The sequence below is a fragment of the Diorhabda carinulata genome, chromosome 4 (assembly GCF_026250575.1).
Source record: "Diorhabda carinulata isolate Delta chromosome 4, icDioCari1.1, whole genome shotgun sequence".
Classification (NCBI taxonomy): domain Eukaryota; kingdom Metazoa; phylum Arthropoda; class Insecta; order Coleoptera; family Chrysomelidae; genus Diorhabda; species Diorhabda carinulata.
The window spans coordinates 5,093,591-5,119,967 of NC_079463.1; the positions used below are offsets into that span (position 1 = coordinate 5,093,591).

Here is a 26,377-nt window from a genome sequence, read left to right on the forward strand (position 1 = left end):
AATTTCTAACAGAACCAGCGAAGTGACATTAGAAAACACTGTTATTAGCAATATCCTATACTCTTTTCGAAATTTAGACAACCAGCCCATAAGTACGTGAAAAGATAGTAAAAAATTTTGTTCGAAATTATTTTATGTCACACTTGTACATTATTCTGTTTTCATCTCTCACATAACATCTATAATGGATTCTTTCATACTCCCACGGGCATTAAGATGCAAAAACATTTTTGTTTTGACTCCATCCATTATTAACAATATTTAAATTTACGTTTGATATGTTATTTGGTTTTATCTACATATAACTAGCAATTATAAAATGTGCTTCTCATAGCTGAAGCTAAATTTCCTATATTAAGAAAATAAAATATTTAAATATACTTGGAGGATATCAATCAAGGTACCGTAGACCAAATATTCACCCCAAAACAACTACAATGTGTTAGTTACGAGAAGAATCGCTATTCATTGATTTTATGTAGAGTATGACACAGTAGACAAAAGCGATGGAGTACCAAGTGAAGTAATCAAATTAGGAAGAATATCATAGAGAAAAGAAAGTAACTAGAGATGGTTTAATAGCAGAAGTTTCCAATGTAGATTGGAAATTAAGTTAAGGTGACCCACTCTCGTCGTTGTTCAGCTTAATATTAAAAGCTATTATGGGAACAGCTCATATTAATACTACAGGGACTATTCGTCAACATAAACACCAATGCAGATGACGTAGTACTATTAACAAAGTTAAAAAAAAGAAATGCAAAATGTCCTAGTTAGGTTTGAAGTAAAAGTAAGAGAGAGAATTCAATAAGCAACTGATCAATGGCCAGAGATATTCTTTTGAAATTGAACCAAATTTGTATATCTGGGGGTAAAAACTATTGACAGAATACAGAAATTTAAGAGGTGGAATAAAAAATTGGAAAGAGCTGATATTGAAAAGTGGTGTCGTCATTATCATTATTAAAAAACATTGTTATCTTGTTCTAAGGAAATTTATGCTGAAACAATAAATAGTGTCTTATAAAAATACATCTTGGGCAATACAAGGAAACACTAAAAATATAGCAAAATCCAGTGGTCACCATAATATTGCCCTGCATTACCCTATATGTTAGGAATGTTTGGTTTTACATATATCTTTTTCTGGCAAACAAATCGTTATAACTAATTTCTTGGTATGTAATTCTTCAAATTTTTCAAGTTTATACTCATTTTGCACATCTTCTAGTACTAACTCACTTGCTTTTTATCAAATATCTCGTCGTGATTATCTGAACATGTATTCAAAGAAACAAGAATAATTAAGAAGTCATTTTTTGAAAATATTTTTTCTTCAAGCGTATAATATTTTCGGCAGCACAGATCTTAGAAATAACCTATTCTTTTACTAGTAAAATAATGAACGCTCATTATTGTACTAGTAACAAAATAATGAGAAACGATAGCAACGTTTTATTATGGGCGTTGTAACCAAGTAGGCAGGAACTGTCATTTAATTTTCATTTAAAATTGATGTTCATCACTTTTGAAAAGTGTACTGTAAAAATATATCATCCAGTTTCACTGCCGAGGCGTTAGCCGAATCTGGACTAAACAATACAATTACTCTTAGTAACATAATGTACTAATGTAGGCCTTGAAGACGCCTTTGTCAAAATTTCATATATTTCTTCACCAGGAGGGGCTTTAAACCATGCCTAAATGTGAGATTTCTTATCAATATCATCTGTTAGTTATTGTAAAAATTATTAAAATTAAAAATATTTTAAATCGATGGCAATTTTAAATATGAATAAACGAGTAACTTTATGTGTAATCCACCAGTATAAAGATACACAGAATATTAAATTGACGTCTGGGTCGATTTTTTATTCCAAGCACAAACAGCTTATCTCAAATGGTATACATAACAAGGCACGCATAATTTTAAAATGGAATCTCAAAGAGGAATGAAATAATAAATAAACTTCTTTTTTTAAGATCTTTCCTTCACCACGTCTCTTGATGTCAAAACTAAGCGAGATTCGGCCGATCAAACACGTCGACTTTTTCCAATTTAGTGTTTTTCTTTTTAAATTGTAATATAAACTACATATGGCATGTAGGTTTCTTCCTTGGTGAGACGAGAAAATGCCTTTCCAATTATAACAGTTCATCCCACCAAAACATTTTCATGACAACCGACAAGAAGTAATATCTACTCCTCGCGCCCTAACTCCATAAATTAACAATTTCTACAACTTTACGTCCATATTATCGAAGCAACAAAATCACATTTTTTTTTCTTCTAAGGTTAGAGCTAAAATAAATATATGAAGAGCTAGATTCTTTGCTCTACTTGTTGTTGTTTATAAGATCTTTCTGTAGAAAGTGCTGTCCTCTTTGATAATTATCAGATAACGTCAATATTAATGAGAGCCTTATTCGAATCGAGATGTCCAAGTCTATCGACTTCTAGCACAATCAGTAGCAATCCAATCTGTTGATATAGCATGTATTTACTTCATCACCAATTACAGTTAGACTAAAACTATTCAGTTAAAAGGACTACTACTTTAACCAAGAAAATGGCAAAGCTTCTAAAAGGATTAACATCAAAACGATCTTGTACGACTATGAACGATTCTATTATATCCTTAACTGCTTTTAATAGATCCAAAAGGATCGGAGAACGTACTTAATGCTGTTATACTGGTTTAAAATGTATTAAAAGAATCCGAAATGATTTCTGTTCTTCTCAAGAAACCCAGAAAGCTTATGGATTCTAAAAAGTCAGGAAGAATTGTTTCTATTCTCTTTAGATACTTGAAATGTGCATTTTTGAAAAATTGAATTTCTGTTTTCGATATAGCAAAATGTTCCACTGCTTGACTTTGGTCTTCATGCAGGTTCCGCCACTTTCCTTTTTTAGGAGATGAATTGCTGTTGTATAGTCTAAGCAGCTTTTTGCCCTTAATCTCGTCGGTAATTTACTTAAATTACAGAGATGTGTATTTTATTATAACAATTCCGTATATGAAGTGTCTCATAAAACCCTCTCCTATTAGCTTAAGAGATTTGAGAAGTAGTAGCTGCTATGATACCTAATTTCTACTTTCCCGGGCTCCAGGAAGTATTTTAAGAGTTTTTATGTTTATCAGTCATTTAGTGAAAAAAATCAGATTTTCTTGAATATCAATACAATCTAATAAGTACGAACATTGTAATTGAAACTTTATATTTATAAGGATATATTCTGAAAATTTTGTTTGAATTGAAAATAATGAAGTAGCTAGTTTCGTTTTGGAAGGTGTACTGCCAGATACATTTTGAGATGTTTGAGGTTTGTTCCCGCCCATGATTTTATTGTAACATAGCGTCTTAGCCATTCTAGTCGTAGTTTATCTTCTATATTTTTTGGAACGTTTAATATTCCAAAGAAAACTTTCATTATTCCATGATATAGTTGAAGGTTGAGATCTTTTAGTAATTTAGAGTTTGAAATTTCGAAAATATGAGTCTTATTGTGGATCCAATTACTTGTTTGACCGTTTTTTAGACTTTTTTACGCATAATTTTCATGCTAATCGCAGCAGTAGCAATTCGAGACCCCAAACTTTGATAATTTCCGCGATTTGTGATTTTATATAATATGCTTGATTAAAAAATAAATTTCTAATTCACAGTGATTGTCCCTTAAAGTTATTCACTTTTAATAGCGACAAACTTTCGTTTATGTAATTATGGCATACATTTATTAAATAAATTCATTTGAAATTTATTAGTGAATTTTCAATTTATTCCAATACCATTCACGTTGAGTAATGGATCAAAATATAATAAATATGTTAATAGTTCGATGTTTTCTCACAACTTACCATTCGAAGTGAACCTGATTATGTAGATTAATAGAAATAATCCGAACAACTTTTTATTACTTGTTTAATAAGGCCTTCTACTTATATCGTCAATACTCTTGGTGCAATTAGTAGAATTCTTATTTTTAAATGGTCATCATTATCTTTAGCGGAATAAGTAACACTCTTATATAAACTAATAATTACTATCTAAAGAGAATCCTATGTGAAATGATGACAGTAACAAAAAGTTTACCATTACTGTGATCTATTTTAGCATCACCATTGTGAGTTTGAGTAAGCTATAATAAAGTGCAAAGCATAAAGTTTGGGTATTTTTGTATTTCTCTTAAATTTGTACTTTTACCGCTATGAAATTTTAATGCGGATTTTTGCTTTCCGCTAACACGTTCGACATTCAATAAAATATTTATTTAACATGTCTTGTACCAAAAGTGAAGCATAATAAAGATACACGTTGCAATAATATCGTCCATATCTCGATGAAAATACATTTTTTTTAATATTCACAAGACCTTGAGGATCTCTAAACGTTTAAATAAAAATAAATATCGATAATCGTTAAGAGATAAACATTTTCAAGACAACGGAAAGCCATACATAATTTAATATAGATGGACAATGCCTCCATCTATTATTGGATAGCCGTGAACTACGTTGTATATATTTCTGAAAGTAGTTAACTGTAACTGGACAGAAGTCGTCTATTACTAGACACTTTAGAAAGTTTCTAAAATGCTCTAGGATTGTAATGAAGTGACATCTTAATGTAGTGTTATTTATTAAAATGTTTGTGGGGCTGTAATTGATGCGAGTTCCAAGTGTGGAATTTTCCCTTACCGGAGAAAGGCTCCTCATAAATTTATACAAAAAATCACCTGAAATTTTTATCTGGAAACATCCTGTATGAAGAGCTAATGAAAAATAAATTAAAATACAGGTTGAATCGTTTGAAAAAATTATATATTTCATTGTGTGATGTCAATTTGAAGATATTCATTCGTTATTTTCTGTGTAACTTTTGCAAAATATTCTCATTAATTGTTGATCGAATCATAGTACAAAAATCGAAAAATCGAAATGTCAAGTCAAGTATTTTTTGTTCTAGTACAAAGTCTAAATCAATTTTAATAATAATGAATTCAAGTAGACCAGGAAAAAGGTTAATGAAATTTTTAAATTTATGTCGTAGAAATTTTTGGTACTTAAATAATGTAGCCCATAATTTTTTAATTTCCCGTCATTTATGCAATTTCTTACAAGTCAAAAATGAGGCGCCATTTGTTTTGTGGATTGTTATTTAATATAATAGTTGTCAGAAACCAAGTTGAGCGTTAAATTCAAATCATTAGGTGGTCAATCACATAAAATCATCGATAATGTGAAGTACTGATCTCAAATAGTGTTATGGATTATACCATAAGAAAATACGTGAAAAAATGAACATGGAAATATCATTGTTTTATATGAATTCGAGTGACAATAAATTTGAACAATATTTTCATCTTCTCAAACTGTGAAAATTCGCGCGGTAGAAAATATAATTAAACATTTGTTAAGGCGTATTGTGTCCTACATTTTTTATCACGCACAGTCAAGTTTGAGAGCCGCAGTCGATATAAAAATGCGCATATACGCGCTCAGGACATAATAAAAGATAAAAATAACATTGATAAAAGTTCCATGACCTACCCCTACTTTTACTACAGCTATCACAAAGAAATGCTGCAATCTAAATATTTATGAAAGTAATAAAAAAAATAATTTTTTCTTTTGTTATTTTTCATGCATATGCATTAAGATTAATCGCTGAATCGAGTTGCGACTTCGATAACGGGATTGAATCAGCCCACTGCATTATTCTAATATACAGGTGAAATTATTTACTTTAAACCTACATAATATACGCATCACTGAACCTTATACGTTCGATATAAATTTTATTATTTTGAAAAACCCGTTTCAAGTTATTTTAATTATTTAATACTTATCACAAAACAACATTTTTTCGTTCACATTTTGTCTAGCAAACGAAATTCTAGCAATTCGAAATTTAATAAGTCAAATAATTGTCCTTAAGAAATTATTAATTAATAATTATATATAAAACAGTACAGTAGGTCTTTAGGCACAAGAATTGAGGTCTCTCTTCTGCTTCTCTAACTGCTATAAGTCTTCCTTACATGCATTTAGCCGTTTTCTACGTGGACGCCCGCTTCTTCTTTTTGCGCCTTCTTCACTTGTTAAAGCTTTTTGCCTGACCATGTAACCTTCTAACCTCTTCATTCGATTATCTCCATTCATCTTGTTCCACTCGTATCCTTCCAAAAATTTTTCTCGACCCTCCTCTTTCCCATACATTCACCCTATTCTCTTGCTAATCCATGACCCAGCATTCACTACCATAACACCGTAGTTTGTATAACTGTCCCTTAAATTCTTAGCTTCCTTGGACCTTAATATGTTTCCTAGAGCCAATCTCTGGTCGAATTCCTTAATTTTGTCTCCTATGCTTGTCACGTTTTTTTGCAGATATTTTGTCCATCCAAATATTTATGTGGTAAGGATTGTAGAACTGAAATAGTCAGGTTAGGAAAGCAGATATTATATGGGAATATAGAGTAAATGTTTCTTAAACATTTGGTGTTTGCAAATTTTGGAAACTAACACTAGTACCCGCTTAAATTTATATATTTCATTTCAAAAACATTAAACATTCGGCTTACTTCAATCGACAGAGGAAGAGTTACAGTTACAGTTACAGACATAAGTCTTTGACAAGCTTATGAGCGTTTTAGTTGTTAGGCTGTTGCAAATCAAACACCAAAGTGTCTTTTTAATATATATTACGACCATTCGAATATTTACGTATCCATCATCGAAGAAATAATTGAGGATTGTGGTGTGTGGAATTTTGTTTCTTTTTTTGAAAAAATTTCAAATTCATCAGATTTAAAAATTGTTAGTTAAACATAACACGTGACATAAATTTTTAACACACTAGATTCACATACAAATAACCCGAACATGGAAAATCATTTAGACCAGAACTTTTCGTAAAGAAAGGCCAAAACGAACGGAAAGTCTTTTTGCGTGTATGGTGGATTTATAAAGATTTAGTATACTTCGAAATCTATTCCAGATGGTTGAGCTATCATTTACGAGGTATATAGTGGACAGCTTTGTGGTTTAATCGGAAAAATATTCTGATTTAGTAAAATTAAATCAAACTCGGCCGGTTTTGCTTGATTCCTTCGTTGCAATACTCGCCATTGATAGTTTTTCCTGATTCAAGGTAGTCAATGGAAATTATCCCATGCGCATCTTAAAAAAACGACGCTTGTAGATGGAACGGTCTTTGCCCTTGCCTTTAGGTCTTTTTATTCAGAATTCCTTTCATAAAAATTAATACAGTTTACTGTAATCGACAGTAGAATTAGAAGCTGAAATGATGGAAGTTAAAGAACTGACACTAAGAAAAATTTCGAGTATTTGTATTTGTATGATTGGGTTGTTGGATCCAAAAAGTTGAGGTGTTGTCCCCACTATGACGCTAAATCGCTGCCAAGCTAAGGGCACGTTAAGAAAAGACAGAATGGATTTATACACAAATAAGATTCGACAACCTAACGAATCATTTACTAACTCAAAATTTTTATGGAGAACAATTTGTGTATATAAAGAAATGTCCATTGATATGTGTTAAAGGATGGCGCGACATTTTCAAGTTATATTTACTACAATATATTGTATTGTTGAAATTATCAAAAATGATATTAAATTTTTAACTCAGCATACCTTAATTCATCTACAATTGCATACTCATACCATTTCCTTTGTCTAAAGAAGCCTGATTCCAAAAGTTTTTTTTCCATCTTTTCTCCCATATAATATGAGACACTCCTTATCTCTACCCTTTATGTATTGTATGTGTATTTTCCAAAATATGTTGTTTTTGAAGGACTATTCGTTTACTGGTCATTGTGCCTTAAATTTGAAATAATTTTATTTGCCTATCAGAAATGATAGTAGTCCAAATATGGCACTTATTTAATTTGATTAATCATAGTTAATAAGTGTCAAATGTATTGATTTTGGGAGTTCTAAATTTCCATAAATTCCGAAAACTTAAGGACGTCTATATTGTATTTAAAAAAGATATCAATATTCAAATATTATATATAATGAGCTATTTTTACATGGTCTATTCATGTTAACTAACCTATTCAAGGAAAGTATTTTACAAAATGATTCTTTATTATTATTATAATTTTTTTCTTCAATTCATTCTTCGAAAAACGGAAGTTATATGAAAAGGAAAATATCTGATATATTGTCAAACTTGACTTTCCATTAACTTATTTTAAAATCTTATCAGTTATGGTAAAATATCGTTCTATTCAGTTCTATGTAATAATATTTCATTGAAATAACTATGAATCAAATGTACAGGGAACGTTACAATATTCTTGAACTATAAAAAAAATTGTTTAGCAGAAAAGAACTAATAACAACTAAAAATGGAAATTGGATGTTCGGAGTAACAACAAAACTAATAATAATGATTGGAAAACGAAAAAGAATGTGCCTCTTGGAGAAATTAAGCAAAAAGTCATTACAATTAAGATTATGGATTAGGAAGCCATGTATTCATTCATATTCAGATGCTTTTCTTCCAATTATGAAGGCAAATTTTGTCTTATCTCCAATTCAAGACAAGACTTAATACTTTCGACTTGAATAAAGCAAAAGCTAAAAATATCTCGTGAATATCTACTCTTGGAAAATTTTGCCAGTAGAATATCATTGGAAAACTATTCATTTGACAAAATTTAGGAGGTGATTGCTCGTATAAAATCAACACGGTTCTTTCCTATAACAAAATTTCCTCGGCCCAACTCTTTCCGAGATGCCACCCTTAACCCGGCATTAGACAGGTCAAAAATAGTTGTGGAGGGTAGCAAACTCCACAATGATTTGGTCAGCGATGCCTTCCTGATATCAATTTTTGAAAAATTTTAGTGCTTTTCTGGGCCCTTTTAGTAGGTAATATTGAAATCTTTGTATAAAAATATTGAGATGCTTTTTTTATTTATTTGCTGAAAATTTTCCAATAAAGATACTAAACAAATTAAAACAAAGTGTTATGAATAAAACTACAGGCTTTCAAACAAAAAAAATCGAATAAAATAAAATAAACAAAAATTATTGTGTATTCAATTAGTACAATTTTTGCAATAGATGACTGCAAACATATCTAGTTTTTCTGTCACATGAACGTAGGCATTCAGAGCATCTTCCCTGTTGATTAGGCTTTGTCTTTTTGGTAGGTGGCTCGGGATTTTCACCCAAAATTTTTCTGATATTGCCGCGTAAATCGAGAGCAAGCCTGGGGTTAGACAGTTTTTGTCTTTGGTGGTCTTTGATTAATTCCATACCTAATGTTTTCGGACCTGGTTCTTACGTTTCTTACGTTATATTCCTTACACTATGTCATTCCATTTTTGTCCATAAAAATTATGGATTTCAACCGAGTCGGCGACCTCCTGAATTTCTGGGTTTTTCTCTTCGGCATCCTGTTCTAAGTCAGGGTAATCACTATACACGCTGACATTGTCTATTTCGTTGTCTTCTTCGGAATCATCCTCATCAATAAAGTTTTCGTCATTTTCTGCATCTTGCCATAGTCTTTGGAGACATCTCTGCTCTTCTTCTTAATATCCCATTAATACACGAGCTAATACAAGCAAAACAAAATAAATCTACTCAAAAAAAGTTCCAAGTTTAGACAAGTGGGGTGTGAGACACCCCAAGCAACTTTGAAACGATCCTATTCGCACTGTTTCTATGCTGGAACTATGCTTTCAACAACCACGTGTAGAGGAATACCTAGTTTGAAGGTACTGAGGCGCTAGCGTCGTTTGGCGGTCAATTTGAATATTTTTTCTGCATTCTTCAAGCGCTGGAGTTTGTCATACCCCACCTTTCTAATGCCGGGTTAAAAGATGGTGACTAAAATTAAATTTTTTATTTTTTTTTTCTAAAATTTCAGTCGATATAAATGTAGCCTTATATATCTAGTAGTAGACTGAACGAAAAATAGTTAATTTCGTTTGTACGTTTTCCAATAACGAAATTCGATTTCTAACGATCTAATATTAAATATCGATAATAAATTATGAAAAATTTAATTGCAATTTAAGAAAACTGGAAGGATTATTAAGGAAGTTGATGCATCTACCTCTGTAAACACAGGTAACGCTTCATATTTTGCTCCTTCCAGGCAATTATAGAACCTACACGGTAGTACCGTTCGGCCGAGACTCGCCACCAATAGAAATGAGTTATGTTAGTACTTAGTTCTTTTTCTTCTTTTTCTATTAAAATTGCCAAGCCGTATCAAGATTGACCTGCCGTTGTTAAATATGGCGATTATATAAAGTTTATAGAAACCCGCCCGTCTCTTTTACCGCTTACTCCTCCCCTGTAGACGAGAGAGTAATGACCATTAAAAAATTTTAATTTGCGCGCTCTTTATAGAGTACTTTTGATTTTATATCTTTCTTGTGTCCTAAAAATGTATTGATATCACGGAGATAATTAAATAATTGTGTACCGCTGGGTGTGGTCGTTTTATATGTCTTTATAGATTGTATACGTTAATCTCATCCTAAATCTGAATAGAACTTATTCGTTTATTTCTTCTCGAGATCTCGTACGGGTTAGCGTACTCTCTATTCGTACACTTTCAATGGGCGTAACTCGTAAAATCACTCCAAGTTATACAAAGGAAAAGTATAAACATCTTAGTTGTTATCAAAACAATTGAATATCATCAACAACAACAATTATTATTACAAACATTTGAAAATGTATTCAATATGTAACGTAAAATGATATTAGGAATAAAAGGAAGCATATGATAAGCTAAAACCTCGAATATACCGTTTTTAATTGGAAACTCATAAAACCTGTTACCCGTGTCTTAAAATATGTTAAGGTCAAAGATATTTTTGCGAATACTCGTTTCCTCTGACTCCAATAATATTCACGTTTATCATAAAATTATCTCCAATTCTTGAAGAATTTCAGGTACTTTATCGATATCTTTCTCATTGCGCGAATATTGAAGAAGTGCACACCCGACTCACCTGAGTAATTTCAAGAAAATCTCTCCAACACGTATCTAGATGGTATAGGTATTCGTCCCAGGAGATCTTTATAGCTCACAGCCAAGGTGTCCTCAAGGGTTCAAAAATCTGAGGAATGTCACTTAGCACAAGGCGTTCAGTAATTGATTTGAAGAAAGGGTAACTTGAGATAATTGAGCCAAAGAGATCACCTGGTGAAGAAGGACGGGACAGCCTCTTTCATAGAAACACACATTTTCATAGGTTTCTCAAAGAGCCATCCAGATAGGTTTATGAGAAAGTGGAGAAACAAAGGTAGAATAGAAACAAGGAGTAAGACCCCAGGTCTGCAACGATAATATGAAAAATACGCTTTCTTTGTGATTGCCAGGCTATCACTTGACAAAGTCGTTGCTTCCTGACTGGTGAACAGACAGGGCTACATGATAGATCAATAGATCCAAGTGTTGGTAAATCTACAGCGGCATTCACACCCTGGCTCATTCAATCTAATGTAAATATTTTCTACAATAATGAGGTTCTACTTTAAGTGATCTGTATATAATTAGCACAAGTTTTTGTTGTTTTATCCATAGTTTTGATTTCTTTTTGTTTTCTCAAAAGTTTCTTCTGCAACTTTTTGACGTTTGCCGAACTTTTAGGTGAAGTGACTCCTTCAGCTCTGGTAGCATTTCTTTTAGTTTGATAACGTGGTAAAAAAGTTCGGTTTGCTCTTTACCAACTTATCAAAAATTGTACGGGAAATAAACAAGGTGTTTGAACTGAAAAATTAAGTTTCAGACATTTTAAAGAAGTGATAAATATCATTTTCATTCAATTTCTTATTTCTGTAGCTTTTAAAACAAAATTCAATGTTGAGAACTATTTCTTATCAACAAATAACGAGGGAAATAGGTTGAAATGAAAATTTTTTATCGAAACTATTTTGCTACAAAAAATACATAAATTATTTCACTAAAGAAATACTGAAAGCTGATTGTTGAAAGTTATTATTGGAGAAAAAGTAAATTTGGGCATCAATTTCGGAAAATATAATATTAAAATACATCTTTCTATTGTCATTAAAATCGATTTACTACATGTACAGTTTCAGCATGGATACAAAAATTCTATTTGAACAAATAGTGATAGTGACCCCTGCTGTTTATTTCAGCATTAATATGCGTATTTTCTACTTAAAAAAAATGAATGAGTTGAATGAACTTGATGAATGAAAATGAACTTGAGTTTGTTGCACGACGTATTTTTCCCTACTGGTAGCACAATTAACTAATTTTATAATTAACAGGACAAATTTTATTCTTATCATGAATACCTCTGGTTGATTGTCCTATATTAGGTATTAGGAAATAAGGTATGGAATCATATTAAACATTTTATTTACCTTCAAGCTGTACTTCCTGATCTTCATAGATCGAATTAGTAATGTTTTCTTATTATTTCTCAGGGAGGTCTCAAAATATGGAAAATTTTAAACCACTTCAAAATCAACATAACAGAATACAGCACGCAACAGTTAATAGTTAATTAATTATACTTCAAAATAGTTCAAATATTTTTTAATAAGGACTATGAACAATAGTCAATTAAAACTAAAATCTCATTAAAACTAAATGTTTTAAATATTTCATGTACCAAAATGTTTGTAATTTAAAAATTAGATTTTCTCATTTTTCAAAATTTACTTATTTCTTTGGAAAAATGAGACATTGGGCCAGTTCAAGAACATGATTACTTTCAATTTCCGATTTTGTCCATTTTGTGATGGGACAAAATAGGGAATTGAAAGTGTGACTATAAAAGTCTCTCGGCGGTACTTCAAAGGTACTTCTTGAAATTCGTTATATATATATTGAGATTCCTAAAACGCCTGACATGAGCTTTGATTTCCATTGATTCCGCATCAGCGTACAGTTAGAGCAAACTGTTTACCCGCAGTTCTTTATTGAATCAATAATCGCTGCAATAGAATATTGCTTTATTAAATACTTCGCAGCGGACCCATGAATTTTTAGGTGAAAGTAATGTAACATTCACCTTCTTGACCTGATTTGACTATGTGTGATTTCTAGTTCGTTTTACGGATGAGATAGATGAAGCAATTGTTAATTTTTTGGTGACTGGCTTCAAGTTTTCAAGCTGTAGAGTTTTAGCTTACAAAAGGGCATTGATTCAGGTGAATATAATTAAGTAATTAATGAATTTTTTCCCTTATTTTTTACAAATATCAAATGACCTTTCTAGTTTCTGTAACTATAGAATTTTCTAGCAGTGATCAGTGAGTGAACCTCGTATATTTTCAATTTAAACAAACGATAAAAATGTTTCCTTACAAAATAAACCAACAGTAATAAACAATTTATTAACGTTCGCCAACGTAAAAACCGTCAGGTCTGAAACAATATCTCTCTGTTATAATGAACATAGCCTGCATTCTTTTTATTTTTTCTTTCTATACCAGATTAAAGGCTATTTTTAAAACCGAGAGCAACATTTTCAAAGTTGAGTTAGGTTATGGTTTTACAGTCGACCGATTACTTTCTTACTCGTTGTGAATATAATCATCTTCGAGTATAGAACTGGTTTACCACAGGTTAATATACTTTGAAAAAGCAAGTCGTTTAAAATAAATAAAAATAACAAAAAAGTCTTAGTTGTTTTGCTTGCCATGTAGAGGGCGTTCTATTCTATAAGATGTGTGAGAGCTGACTTGATATATTGCAGAGGAATTGATATTTTTTTCTTCTTCTCTTTGGGATTGTCGCCGTAGAAGATTTGAATTTCGTTCTCTGGCGAGTAGGTGGGCATTTACTGGAATAAATTATTATCACGCGACAAAAGAGATATTAAACTTCTATAATTTTAAAAAATTATCATCCATAATGGCAGGATTATTTTAATATATGAAAGTTTACTTAATGAACATTGTGAATTTTTACAAAATCAACGTGATTTAATTCATATAAATTCATATAAAAATCTCTTCTACAATAAGCAATGATCAATCTGGATTTTTTCCAAATAAAACCAAAGCAGTAAGATTTTTATACCACAACTGTCCCAAATGGAAACAGTTATGACTCAACCATCAAAACTAAAGTTCAAGGTCGTACAAACTTCAGAATTTTATATCTTTAGTAAGCTTCACAAAAGAGGAAGTGACAAAAATAAATGAATATAGTGTGGGACATCTGGTGCAAATGGATGCTGTAAAGGGCAACAAATAAGGTATATAGAGAAATGGTAGAAGGAAAAAGAGGGGCATCCACACAAGAACAAGTTTAAGATTAGGTGAAACAAGACTTTTATAGAAAGAAACCTACAAAATGGAAGAACAAGGCCAGTGATCGGTCGAAGTGCATCTATGTGATAAAGAAAATCCTGTTCTTTATTAATTGTGAAGCCAAGGAGATATTATGTCAAATAAGTACATCTTAAGTTATGTTTCAACACACTTTGATGTTGCCGTTATCATCTGCGGTTGGACGTGACGATAAGGATACTACGACGTAGTCCGTCACTTCCGTTCCAGAACCAGCCTAGAGCATTTAGTTGAATCAGGATTTATTAGTTGAGTCTATGACTTCTTCTTGCATATTATAGAGAAAAAAATTAGTTGATCGTTTTTTGATGCATATTTGGAAATTTCATTTGATATTTAAATTATAATCATAATGAATATTCACTCTAATTTGTGTTAATGAAATCAATATTATATTAAATACCACCTTGATAAATATTGAACATAAACATCAGTGCTGCTATTTGAATGAATTGAAATTAATGTTCAAAAAGGCTTTCTTGACGTATTTTTGTTTATCAAACGTATTTTTCTTTATATAACGGTTATTTGTATAGTTTTCAGGGAACCGAATGAGTGATTTTCAATTATTGATGAATTTTTAATGTATAAAACGATCAATAAGGACTAGTATAAAAGGTTTTAAGTAATTTGTTTTTAGTCACAACTCAATAACCGTTGAGTTTATCAACTGAAGTAAGTTTTGTTAACACCGATGACAGCAAGTGTAAACGATAATTTTATTTCTATTTTCTGTAATATATTATTTCTTAAAACAAATCGAAATACGCTTGAATCAAACTTTTGATTTATCAGGTACTACCTAAATATGTTAAAATTAATATTATTTTGATTTTAAACACGAAATTTTAATTTATTTTTTTGAAAGTACCGCTCTTGGCGAACAACAATCGTAAAAAACTTTTTAAAAAATTTTTTTAGGAATATTCTTTGCTCATAAATCATTTGTATTTGTTTCCAAGAGCTTTCAAAAATGTTTATATCAAAAATCCGATTGAAACAAATTTAAAAATAAAGGAATATAATAAAAAATCGGTAAAAAAAGTTTAAAAGAGCTTCACTGGTAGCTTCACTTAACCTAACCATACCAGTGCTCCTTGAAGGATAAAAGGGGAAACTGTACGGGGACGGTTGGTCGAAAACTTTTCTTTTGGTTGCATTCTACGCAGAATTTATTTTTGTTTATCTTATATAATAACCACTTTATTGGAAAATGGGTTGGTTTAGATGATATTACCGAAAACCTGAAGTTGGGACGACAATTTTTCAAAAACTGTTCCAACTTTGATGTGCAGTAGTAGTAGTAGAGTGGTCAGAAGAATGTGCAACTAGTCTCAATCAATGCAGAATTTAATGTTCTAAAATTTCTATACCAACCATATTTTCGATAGAAACCTAAAATATTAGGTTAGAAATAAAACTTGTTGTAGCAATTATTTCCGATTAGTTTAATTTTTATGAAACGCTACAATATTAAGAGAGACCGAAGATGATGACATCATTTTTATAACACAATGAAAGCGCATCCAGTGTTTTAAACGAAATTTTCCCAAGATATGCCGCACGAAATAAAAATTACCTTGACAAAATTAATCGCGAAAATAAATTAAACGCAACGTTCTTGAAAAATCCAGACTTAAAAATAAACGTATTCAATTATAGCAATGGCAACAAACCCACAATGACCTTGCACATAAAATGTGTATACATACAACGAAATCAATTTATATATTATATATGTGCATCGGAATAAAATGCGTCAAGGAAATATGAATCAAAATAAATACTTGGTTCGTCAACTTTTTTATGACCTGCTTTATACATATTTATTTTCTTTGCACCGTTGGCGTCTAGATTAAATATCCGTAATGATGAATTTTTAACTATAAAACAACAAATTATCATTCTAAGATATGGCAGTTTGTCAGAGACTCTTTATACACAAACCTTGATCTTCTTTGGCGTCGATTAACCCCGACAAATCCATTGTTTTGTTCGCTCTTTGGCCTCTAATCCAAAAGTCGATCAAACTACGGTAGAACAACGTCAAACACCCTATGCAAACGCGTTCCTCGTAACCAAATTACCATTGAAAAGTAAAACCACCGAGTCATAAGAAGATCTACAATAAAAGATACCAGTAATAGCAAACGCAAGTGAAAATTCCACAATACGTAAGATGAAATGAATAGGAATGAAACATCTAAGAAGAATAGCGGAAAAATATAAAACAAATTAGAAAATAATAACTAATAATAGAAAAATGGAGGAAAACGATCTGTCTGATGAGCAAACTTTGGTCTTTATTGGTGCTAATTCATCCCGACTTACCCATTGTTTTGTTTCCTCTTTAGTCTCTGATGCAATAATCGAAGAAATTGTGTTAAAATCCTGTTAAACTATTATAAAAACGCTTTCTTCCGCTAATTTCTTCCGTTTAGATCATGCAATGACGATGTCCATGATACAGTCCATATCTTTGGAGTTCTGTCCAAGTTAAAATCACTGAGCCAAGCGAAAATTTACAAATTATACCAATTATAACATACACAATTAAAAAGACATTTGATATAAAACACATAAAAAGAATAGCGGAAGCATCAATAGCATATATATATAGGAATGCGGAGATGAAACAGATTACTAGGACCAATAATAAGAAAAATAAAGAAAAAAGATAAAATATTAAAATGAAAACAGAAAAAAATTCGAGGAAAATCATGAAAACAGGAAGTGGAAACAAAAGAATGGTAGAAGAAGAAGAAGAAGAAAATGGATAGACCAGAAGATATGTAGGAATAAACTTCTGGAAGAAATAAAGTATAAGAATAAGCAGGAAAAAGTGGAAACATTGTCCACAAGAGGACAGAGGAATGTAGCACCTAAGTAGAGAGGAGGAAAAAATTATTTATGAAGAGGAGAGAAGTTCAAGCATATCTTCTTAATTTATGGAAAAGTGTTGTCAGCTACTCCGTAGAGGGCATACAACGATTTAGATAGTACAATTAGAATAATTATTCACTCATTTGAAAATTCTAGCATTAATATACATGTTGAGTTACGAATATGTTCGAAAACATTTGTACAATAAGAATTAATAATTCACTAGTAATAATTTGTAAATTCAAGGAAAATATATTGGTGTTTAGCATGATGTTTATGAAGAATATCGGACTCAATTCAATTCATCATGAAACCAAAATGATATACATAAATAAAAATATACAACCAAAGAGAATAAAAATAATTGTTGCTTTGTCCAAATAGAGAAAAACCTCAAATAAATCTCTGCTGAACAAATGAAAAAAGTGGCGAAAATGAAGACATAAATATCCCACCATACCGAAGAAATTAAGAATGTACTAATTGAATAGCTTTAATTCTTTGTATAGAATAGAAATCGTCATATTAAGGAACTGGACACCGCATAAATCGGACGTTACGTGAGACCATGTCTCTGTCTGACAACTCACAAGGCCATAAATAGAAAGAGAGGGACATATACAGACATATGTTTCTTCGTGTATAAGAGTAGTGTTAGTTATTGCCTATATAAATTGCTAGATACCGCAAAAAAAAGAAGTCGCGGTATTTTAATGGGATTTTATGAGAACGCAATGGGAAAAAAACGTAATTAGATAAAAATTACGTACCGAACTTGTTGGAACGAGTCTTTACGGTTTCTCGTTAATTCCATATTATGAGTCATTAAAAAAATAACAATAAATTTGACAGAATCCCAATAGGTTCCTCCGCCAAATATTGAATAGGTTGATCTGTTTTAAAATGTTTGATCATTCACCAATATTTCAAGTGTACGAGGTCTGACAATTTAGTAGACGGATGCTATGAAATTATTAATACATATAATCATTTAGTGTAAACCTGATATTCCGACGATATTTCCTCGAATTGTACAATTCTGGAATTCTTTGTCTTGTACGTCTTATAGCACTCTCCTGGCAGTTGGTATGCTCCCAATTAAATAAAAATACATAGTCGTAATAAGTCACAGGGTGATAGATCCGGTGAACGGGGTGGTTGTGGTATCACTGCAAGCTTAAAACTGCGTCGCAGGGTGCTTTGACGTGATGCAGCATCCAATTTTTCGCGATGTCTTCACGCATTATGTTGACGCTTTTCTTAAATCTATCAACTTCAGGTGAAACGAACTTATGGACCACTTGGTGGTTGACAAAGAAGCAGATGTGCATCGTTTTCACTTTCAACTTACTTATGCCACTAAACCTTAAGAAAGAACCAATATTGAAATAATTTTATCCATAATGTATTTCACGAAAATACGAATACGAATACATATTAAAAAGAGTACACTCTGGTGTTTGATTGCCACAGTCCCACAAATTTAAATTCATAAACTAGCTGGAAAGGACTATTATAAAAAATTCTACTTCATGGAATGGTAATTGTTTTTCATATTAACGTAGAAAGTCAATTTTTTCATAGACAAAACTCTTAAAAACTTGAAAGAGGAATAAACATTGAAACCATTTAATTATACTTTGGAAAACAAGTGATGATCAGATCACTAAAGGAAAAGCACCAAAAATATCTCGACTCTCTATAATTTGGAACGAAATTTCTATAATTTCTGAAAGAAAGCACGGTACAAAGAAAAGAAATCTTAATCGTTGTTTTACAAATGGAATTTGTTTTGTGAAAAATATGAAACAAAAAAAGAAACTTTTCCTTATATCTAAACCAAGCATTACTCCTGAGCAATAAGGACTAGATTCATTAGCGTGATTTGAGCCGATTTAAAAGACAGAAGATTTGTTCTAACAAATTTAATGCCATCTGGTAGTGTACATCTCAACTACAAATTCAAAAACTAGTAATTATTAGATAATTTCTATCGATTTTTTATAACAGCAGATCTACGGCTCTAAATAGAAAACTAACTGCGCAAACCGTTTAGAGAATATGCAGTCGTGTTTCTAATAAAATAACAAATTCTTTTCAATATTAGAACAGAAATATTTTCTGCTTTAATTGGGAAATAATCTTTATTAACAAAAATGTTGTAAACTTTTCACATTGTTGTAAATTAATAAAGTTTCAATTGTTATTTCGAATTACAGAAGTTTTAAGTTGAAAATTACATTAAACAATTAGAAGTTCATTGGAATTGCCGACATGGAAATGCAATAAGCAGTGAATTCGCACTTTTTCAAATTGAAATAAAGTAATATCAAAGAAACTATTGTAAATAACAGGAAATCATTAGGATACATGTGGATAGGGTATTCTCAACCTTCCAAATAAAAGATTATTATATTTTGTATTCACCAGTAAACAAAAAAATATTTTCGTATTTACGTTTTTATTCGACCCAATATTTGCTTCAACTGAAAGCTGATTAAGCGAATTTGAAATAGTTTCTGCTATTTATATTTATTTGTTTGTGAACAAACTATTTATATTATAAATTATTTCCAATAAAGAACGTGTATAATTATCAAAATTCATCAAAATATTACTTGACTCTATATATATATATATATTATACATTTGTAACTGCCGTTTTTGGGAGCTTCAAGAAAAACGTCATTTAATAGGTCCACATATACTGTTTTTCACATCGTTTATTCATAGAGAAGCCGCTTTCTATTTAAGACGTTGAGCCCCAACCAAATTTGATAAACTTTTGTTTGGGCCCAAAAAATTGAGTTTTTTGTGTGCGGTTCATAGGCCCCCTCTGGGCTCCAAGTAAATTTTACCGCTAGACTTTCAAACAATAAGAATTGGGAGACGATCAAGAGTGTCATCAAGTTGATGTGTGCATTTGTGACAGCAATGATAAATGCCCTTATTCTTCATAAAAGAATAACAAAAAAGAAAAAAAAGCAATTACTGATTTTTCAAGTGTAGGAAAGAAGTTGCTGAAGAAAGAAACTATGGATGTTGGTGATCCAGAGACGCCAAAACCAAAAAAAAATTTGTTTAGTGAAGAAAGAAGGTCTGAGTCAAAAAGTGGGAAGAGATGTTGTACAATGAAAAAAATTTTAATATGTTTTTCGACAAGTTTTTATACCCTTAAAAACAGAATGAACAAAAATAGGTAAAAAACAGAATGAACAAAAATAGGTATAGGTAAAGTGAAGGTAGGACAAGTTAAAAGATTTAATGAAATATTATTTGAATTATGTCGAAGAAAACAAAAAAAATATAAAGTCTAAAACAAAATCAGATGAAGCAAGTGTAGGGTAATTTTTCAAAGAACAAGACGGTCCAACCAAACTGTAAAATACATTTAAAGGTCCCATGAGCCGTAGAGGAGGTTTGGAATAAAATATGTCGTGCGGTCTATAGGATCACTCTGGGTTGTGGGGAAAGCTTATTGCGGGCCAATGGACCAGGGCTGAAGGTATTAAGAGACCGATAAAAAGAAGTTTTATATCGCCTATACAACTATTCTTGTTTCAAAAGTTTCGATGGTAATACTTTGATGGGGATAGACGAATTACATTTTCCATTTTCTTTCTCAATTAATCGATCGATTCATACGGCAATAAAATGAGCATTGGCACTCATATTGATTATAGAACGAAAGTCTTTTACAAAGAAGTGAGTCTCCTCACCGAACTGTTGAAAAAATTACTGAAAATAACATATTAATGAGCTCGAATTAGTTGAATGATCCAATGAATTAACATTTGTTACTTGGATCTCGTATTATCTTCAAAATACTATTTTTTTATTCAAAATCAGTCCATTTTTAAGAAATGTCATTGATGCCGATGAAAGTATTAAAATTTTAATTTATTTTTTTGGAAGAATCAAATGAATAGTTGATTTGCTCACATTCAATGGGAGTTCGTTTTTTTTGGATTATCTTAGAAAGGTTTCACAATAAAGAAGAAGAAGAATTATCTTCAATACCCTTTCATGATCAATAATATTTATTCTATAGATGATGAACCTGATCGAGAAAATTCTAGAATAGTTATTGTATGCTAAGGATTGAAAGTGCTACTTTGTTTGACGAGTCTGAAAATTGCGAGACGAGCGAAGCGAGGCGAGCAACAGACGAGTCCAACAAAGTAGTTTTTCAGCCGCGGCGTACACAACAATTTTTATACGACGCATAAGATCTAAAACTTTTTCAATTACATTGAGAAGAAGAAAATAAATAAAAGAGAATTATAAATATTCTATTTATAATTTTTTCTGGTGACACCACTTCATAAAGAGCTCGTACCTTGCAGCGAATTGAAAACGGCCGCATTGCTTTCTTCAGGTGGCATCGATTCGAATAACTCTTCATCGCTGATGTTTGCTTTTTCATCATCATTCATTGTTATTCATTAATGTAGACAATACTTCGGATAAAACAAATAATTTCAGAAAAGTAAAAATTTAAGGTTATACAAAATCATCGAAATGAAACTGTCAACTGTCAACATTGAAGTGGCTAGAATCACATTTTGAGGATGTTACAACAGAACGTCCCGAAAGTGTTTTGCAGTACGGAACTGTCACTTTCACTACATGGAACACTCGAAACGCAATTTTAGGTATATAAATGAAACAGAACGAACAAGTTTCAGATGGCGTCGTCTAAAATAGTTATTTACGTTATAAGTTCGGGGAAGTGATTTAGAAGAGTACGAGATAGATGTTTATGGACGAGGCGACGAAGGAGCCGTGTGTAGTATATCTAATCGAGTACCGTAATAATAACTAGACGGACGTATATCGTAATATGTTAGTTTTCATACTGTTTTCAGTTTTAAATAAAAACCAAAATTATATTAAAATATGTCATATTTGACAATTTTACTAAAAAATAACTCTTTTGATTATTCAATTATTATTTAAAAAAATAAAAATTAACAGAAGTCACTAAGGTAACAAAGGCAGACATATTGAATTTTTGGAAATATTGGGAAAATTTAAAAGTACTGTAAAATACAAGGATAAAGTAAAGTCGACTTTACAGTACAGTATTAAAAAAATATACATAATTCACCGAACATGCACCTTATAGAGTTTTTAAACCGAAAAATGATAAGTGAAAAGTTGTAAAATAGGATTCTTTACTAGTTAGCTTTACATAATTATTCTTTCGTAAATATTTTGACTATCTCACTAGAACGGTCAAATAAAAGCAATAAATAATGGTATAAACGTGTTTCTAACTGTATTAGGCATCATTCGGCTTTCAAAAATTGTTATGTAAAAGGTTATTTTTCGTTAATAAAACTAGTTCCTACTTGGGTTGTAACATATATTTTGACGTTTTCTGATATTAAAATCATTATATCATCATCATTTCTCGAGCATTAACCCGCCAAATTTATCTATCTTATCAGTACCCGACAATTTAACAGATATTTTCACAGCGATATAATCACTTCATATATTCACAAATTATTGATAAAATTATTCCAATCATGTGGAAATGAGTTCAAAGTAATCATGGAATTTTATAGAACATTATTATTACATATAAATTTCACTAAAAAGACATACAACATGTGGTGGATTTATTAGCATGTTGAGTGAGTTGTAGCTTAGGGTGGTAGATTTTAAATGACGCAAAAGCGTGAAAAAATGAATCGCTATGGTACTTTTTTTCACGCTCTTGGAAAGTTGGAAAGTAGAGAAAGTAAATTCAGAAGTACATTTCAAAAGACAGAAAAAACTCGAAAATATTGGTGTGGTTGGTGTTATATGTTCGTTCTTCAACATACATTTCAGAGTTTTGTAAATGGTCGGGAAATCAACAACTATTCTGCGCGGTATTAAATAACTTTCACCAACAATGTGACATTTCTGTGAATATTGAATAGAGTTTTCATATTTATAGTTGAATAAGCTGCTGAAGAATTTGATAAAAAAAATTATCTAAGTATTGCCTTATAAAAAATTACGTCACTCGGTATCTTGGCGTATTAAAATGCATTTAACAGAATTAGATTTTGCACTTGTTATCTATTCATTTAAATTGACCTAATTACTATCGAACAAATAATTATCGATATGTCTTAGAATTATATAAAATATCATTATTTATTTGGTCTACACGCCTCTCGCTAGAGTAATTTCAACTAAATGACAATTAGTATAAGATCGAATTTTGCGTAAATATGAATTAAGTTAAACAAGAAATTTATTTATGGATAGAGACTCGACAAATCTATATTAATATGTTATAAATATGAAAATCATTTCGATTGTTGTTTAGTAGTTTGACAACGTTAGATACGTATTTTTGCGAAAGTGCCAGTGCGTGTGTGCGAAAAAGTGAATGTAAAATAATAACGTCGTTTTTCTGCTAGTGAGAAGTGTGTCGGTTTAAAACGTACAGATTTATTTTCTCAATTGTCTTATAGAAATGCTGCAGAGGTGTTCCTTTTATATTTCTAAATTACCTCACGTACCAAATGTTGCACCATTCTTACTATTACAGCTTCAATTATATTCAAAATTTTTCTTGATATGTGATGATAAGTGGAATAATAGGGATGGAATATTTTTTAGTAAAAATATTAAAAGTAACCTCTATATAAAATATTTTTTAATTACCTTGTATATCATACTTTTATTAGTATAGAATAGGTTCACACTATTCAAGTCCAACATTCCAGTCCAGCTCTGGAATTACTACAATAGTATGAATCTGCACTGGAATGTACCATTCCAGTGATCAATTCAGTCCATTGGATTGAAATAACAGTATAATTTTGTGGAATTCTATAGGTCATTTCTGATAATGGAGTTTAATAAAATAACCAAACTCATCAGTTTGTTTCTGTGTACAGACAACATTAGTGTTTGTGGGATATCACTTTCTTGGAAACATCTTCATAATTTCATAGATTTTGAATGACTGGAGTGATGAATTTTTTGAATATTTTCAATATTAAGTACTTTTAATTAGATATATCTTTTAGAAACTCTATTAGAACTTATTCAAGATTTTGATTTTTTTGGAATATACATTTTCGATTAAAAAATGCGCGTACTTTTGATGTTTAAAAACAGTTTTTAATCATTCTGGTACGCATCAGCATCAAGTGCTCGTACCCTAATGTTGATGGTTTTAATTTTTCTTGATAGCTTTTTAAAACAAACTAACAAAGTATTTTCAGGAAAATATCTAACCTTAGCATGCATTGTCCCGTTCTTATAGAAAGCGATTTGATACTTTTATTATTATTATCATTAGTATTTTTAAATCGAAATCTTATACCATCATAATCAATTTTTAACAAATCTGGAAAACAATAAAACTGTCCCTTGTTCGAAAATTGTAAGCAATATCAATTTTGCAGTGTTTATATCGTGTTTTCATGGAAAAGTCGGCAAATATTTTCATGAAAAACGTGCTGTATCAATCTTATTTACGTAAGATATAAATACATAGTGCGATGGGAGAGAATTTCATCAGTAAAAATAAGTTTGAAAACGGTATTTTTTCCAAATAAAAACGGTGCTTAAGCAACACACAGTATTTTTTTACATTGTTGTGTGAGAAAAATAAGAAGATTGTACACTTTTCTAAATTCTAATAAATGAAGTATTGGAGACCATTAGCTCAATTCAACAACTCGAACTTGTGTTATATTATGAGAATTTTGGAAATATTATTGGGCAAAATAGTCTTTAGACATAAGTTAAAGCAAAATATATATATATAGGTGCTTCACGCAGGCGTTTTCCAGTCATGAATTCCTCTCTCTCTTAGGTCTCCCATCACATTTGCGTACCATCTTTCCTTTTTTTTCTTTTTCCTCCTTGTTCTATGTCCATTATTTTTTTTGTTGCTTTAAAACTGGCATGTATGTGACTCAGCCACTTTATTCTTTTGGATCTTATTGTTTCGCTTAGTTTTGCTTCTTCAATTAGATTCCTTATTTCATTATTTGTTTTTTTCTTTCTCTGATTTGTGAAAAATCCACGTTTCGCCTCTATAGTTCACCGTTAATCTTATTATTGTTTGTGTACATTATTTCGTGTGAATTTTAAAAATATTATTGGGAAAAGCACTCTGTAGACATGAAATAAAAAAATAGTTTTTTCAAGAGCATATAGATTATTCATTCATATTAGGGATATCAATTTTCAATCAACGTTTCCTTATAACTTTCTTATCACAAACTTGTTCTTGATGATGTATAATCCAAATGAAAATTGTAATCAATATAATAATATAACGATTGTGAATTATAAAAAATTGACAACGTAGCAACATGAGTGATAAGACGTGATTATATTTCCACCTACTTAAAACTGGAAATTTTGAATTTATTAGTGAAAGTTACAATAGAGAAAATACATTATTATATAAAATAATTATTGAAGTTTCCATGTGTGGTTTATAAACTGTGAATCAAAACTGAAAAATATACGAGAAGATCAGGTAACTAGAACATAAACAATTAACTAAGTTATCAGTTCGATGAATTTGAATATGATAACGTTATAAACTGCGAATCAATCATTTCTTGTGTTGCCAGATCATATGAAAAATCTTGAATTAAGAGAAATGATAAAATTATATCCCACAACAAAGATGTAAGGTTTTAACGTTCAAGTTAAAACTTTTGATGATTATATATAAAAAAATATACTGATGAGGGGAGTTGTGAGGATTGGAAAAAACATTAAACAATATAATAAGTACTAAATTATGAACAGCAATGATTTTGCTTTCAATCTCCCAGAAGCCTATAGACTTTATTAGTCCACTATGTGTGAAAAATCGTCAGAATATTTCATTAAAGTTTCACCAGATCTTGATTTTACCCTTTTGTTGTTTTAGAATTGAGAATTATATCTTTGGGACAAGAAATATCATTTTCTAATTGAATCCATAGATCTTATGAAAAAATAGATCGAGCAAAAAGACACCATAGATATTCAAAATAGTCACACATAGAACAGGCAATTAAGGAAAACTAAATAAAATAATAAGATACAAAAATGTATAATGAATAATTTGTTATACGCAGATGAAACAGCATTGATTACGAAACTAATAAATAAAATGTAGTAAAAATGAAATTTGTGGTAAG

The 26,377-nt window shown here is 30.7% G+C and overlaps 1 protein-coding gene across 16 annotated transcripts in view; it reads left to right on the top strand.

Moving 5' to 3' along the window:
* Nucleotides 1-26,377, top strand: part of LOC130893399 (zinc finger protein 37-like) — a 225,185-nt gene that overhangs the window by 106,490 nt on the left and 92,318 nt on the right. Inside the window, exon 1 of one of the 16 annotated variants that reach the window (XM_057799475.1) lies at nucleotides 23,398-23,705. The exons of the other annotated variants lie outside the window; for them this stretch is intronic. The gene's annotated coding sequence lies outside the window, so the exon portion shown is untranslated. Of the gene's footprint in view, nucleotides 1-23,397; nucleotides 23,706-26,377 lie in introns of those variants that run through there. 16 annotated transcript variants of the gene reach the window in all.